Source organism: Bidens hawaiensis, unplaced genomic scaffold, assembly GCF_021521415.1.
Source record: "Bidens hawaiensis isolate Kalapana, Puna unplaced genomic scaffold, B.hawaiensis_p1.1 tig00067164_1, whole genome shotgun sequence".
Classification (NCBI taxonomy): Eukaryota; Viridiplantae; Streptophyta; class Magnoliopsida; order Asterales; family Asteraceae; genus Bidens; species Bidens hawaiensis.
This window is the reverse complement of record NW_027501898.1, coordinates 3,558-7,114: the sequence shown is the minus strand read 5'-3', so window position 1 is coordinate 7,114 and position 3,557 is coordinate 3,558.

Genomic DNA, 3,557 nt, shown 5'->3' with positions numbered 1-3,557 from the left:
ATGGTTTGGAGGGTTCTTAGCACCATAGAAAGGATTATTGAAGATAAGAAAATAGACTTCGGACTTCAAGAACTGTCCCATCTTTACACACTCACTACCCACGATCCTGCCCGATTGATTTTAAAATCCAAGCCTCGACAACCCCACCCGATCTCAAAAGTCACTATAAACGATTCCTTCTGGAGGAATCAGTTTTTCTTTGTAAAACGTGACTCCATACCTGGGGGGAATGATCTTTCTTCAAAGTGGGTTAGAAATGGTAGGATTTTGGATCCTTAAAAATAGAAGGATCCTTGATGCTTCAAATTTAACTCCGAGTCTTTTCTTTGTTTGCAGTTGAGAACTTTACTTCTTTGGCGAAATTACCTGGAACAGAGGAAAGAACAAAACGATTCATCGAAGCACTGGATACCGAAGTTAGAACATTTCAAGCCCGATTCATCGAAGCTTTCTGTGAGATCTCCTCGGATTCGAATATGTCAAGTAAGTTTATTGAAAATTTTTAAATAAATAACACTGTATAGAGTACTTATCTGTTAACCGAGTATATGCAGGTTCTAAGAAGTCCCAAAAGTCCACTAGCAAGTTCTCTCTAGAAGACATCGACAGCATGCTCACACCTCAAGATGTTAAGAAAGAAATCCTCAAGACAGCCACCTGTTCCGAACCCAAGACTGCAACGACTAGAGCTAAGTCAGCGGCTTCCAAAAGAAAGAGGTCCTCTGATCCCGAAACCCATTATGACACAGTCCTCTCTGTAAGTATCTTGTATCCTGAAATCTTGAGTTTAAGGATCCAATATCCTACTGATCCTGATTATATGGTTGATCTCAGGCTATGAATGCCTTTAAAGAGCATTATGAAAAGATTATAGGCCAGATGAGTGACAAGCTATCTGCGTTAGGGAATGCGGTGGTTAACAAGGACAAGGCCTTATCCCAACTCAAGAAACATCTCGAGGATCAGGTATCCACAGTAGAAATCTAGCGCCAAGAGGAAGTCAAGCAAGCGATGGAAGATACCAAGATGTGGGCTGCCAGGTCAGTGCTTCAAGTGAGGATTAAGATGACGACAGAGGCCGGTGATCCCGCTTTTGATAAGGCAACCTGGAACGTGCAGAAGTGGAAGGCTAGCTTGGCGGCTCTTGGTGGTGATGAGGATATTGAGATGGCTGAGGAGGATGTTACCGGAACGAGCGGGGTTAAAGATGTGATTGAAGGCGGTGAAGGAGCAGGTGCTGCTGAGGGTGAAGATGCAGCATAAGTGGGCGATGAAGGATATAAAAGACAAGGCCCGAGCCCACTTTTTGTTTGTGTTGATGTTTTTTAAGGATAGTTTGGTTTATAATAAACAATAGTAAGTAGGGTTTAAGGATCATTGATCCTCAAGACAATTTCCAGGGGTACCAAAGGTGGATGGATCCTCTGTTGTGGGGATGAAACCTTTGGTGCCTCTGACTTTTAATTTCCTGCACTTAAAAACAATTAGTAACACCTGTTTAACCCGGGTGGATGGTCCATCTTTTGCATAGTGAAATCCGGGTTAAAGATTTTGGTAAGTCCAGGTGACTTATGCTTAATAATATTAAACTTTTAACTATCTGCTTGTTATTTATTTTAAAAGTTTGTTTGATATAATCTTAGCTTTATTCAAAGTTTTGAGAGAGAATTTTGAGTAAAAGATTTTAGGATAAAAGATCCTTATGAAAAATATTTAGGATAGAATATTCTTAAAGAATAAACTCTAGGATAAAGTATCCTTAAAATTTGGCAAAAGCTTTAATAATGGAATACCCTTAAAGGAATAACCTTTTAAATTAAAACATTTAAAATTGTTGCAACTAAGTCAATATAAATTCATTAATAGAGACCATACCAGATGGTATAGGTAGACCTAAGTTACCATAAGTATTGAACCTTCAATGATCCTTGAAGAAATAACCTTAGAATATTGAATCCATAGAACTTTGTCTCCATGATTGTTAGTGCACAGATTTGACACTGTGGATATGTTATCCTGGCATATGTTTTGGATCAGTTATCCTTAGCGTGTGTTCCAGATCCCGTCAGGATCAAGGATCCACAGTACTTATTATTTACAAACGGTTGTTCTCATGTGTAATCTAATATTTAGCAGGTATAACGATTAGAAGACTCAGTCTATCTACTAACTTGTAGACAAGAAGATATTTACGTATCTGGATCAATTATCCTTCTGAAGAGTTCCAGAGCTATGTCAGGATCATGGATCCTCGGTATTTGGTGCTATTAACGGTTATTTCTTATATGAAGGCTGATATTTATCAAGTGTAACGGCTCCAAGACCTGGTCTACCCCTTATTTCGCAGCCTGAGTGACGGAGCACGTGGTCAAAGTGGCTGTTACGTTTACATTGAAGATAAAGGCGGATTTTTAGGAAAATTAGTTAATAGCATTTATTATTAATAACTCCATTGAGTTATTATCTATTATATATAATTGAGATTATGATCAGTTATAGGACACATTGTATACACACACACCTGAGTATTCTCTCTATCACAGCTCACACATTTAGAATTATTGTACCACTGATCATAATCTCCACACTTGTAACCACCTTTTTATTATCAATATACTTGACGGGTGATAGTTTTCACCGTCCGAGGGTTTTTTGTGCCGGAGACCACGATAATCACATACTCATCGACCAAAGGTTACCTTGTTGATCTTTGACCGAAAAGAATCGACCAACGATTACTTAGTTAATCCTTGACCGAGGAAGTTCGACTAGAGATTACCTTGATAAGTTTTGGCCGAAGTAAGACTATCTTGGTTAAGGTCCCTCGTGATCAAATCACTGTGTTCACACAAATTACGATTACGCATCCAATATTATCGAAGTAGCACTATACCTCACATTTACGAATTTGGATACTGGATCTTTAGCATATTTTTATCCAAAACAATGATGAACTTAGAAAATCTGTTGCAAACAACTTATAACGTTAACTGGGATCAAACCCATTAAGCTGAGTATATGCCCAAAATAATAAACTGGGGACAAGCCCGTGCAACTGGGGACAAGCCCGTGAAACTAGGGACAAGCCCGTGCAACTGGGGACAAGCCCGTGAAACTGGGGACAAGCCCAAAACTGGGGACAAGCTCAAAACTGGGGACAAGCCCAAATACGGATGTTAACTGGAGACTCGCCCAAACTGGGATTTAGCCCAAATGTAAGATAACGTGAAAACGTTATAAACCGGTGGTATGGTACGTCTACCATAAGTCGTAGGATCCTCCATATAGCCGAAAACAACGAAATTGTCAGCCACTAAGCGTGTACTGGTCCCGCTGCCCCGGACTATACGTTGGATAACGTGCTCTCCAGGCGAGAGTGTAGAAACTCTATTTATAAGAAAGGTGAAAACCTTTAAACCTTAGAGGATATGACCATCAGAGATCATATCCAATCGTGGGCTAGGCCAAGGGAAATAGTATAGTACCTTGAATGTAAAGGACAGGCGATCAACCTCTTGGTTATTATACATCTCATTAATATCCTGCATTGATACTTA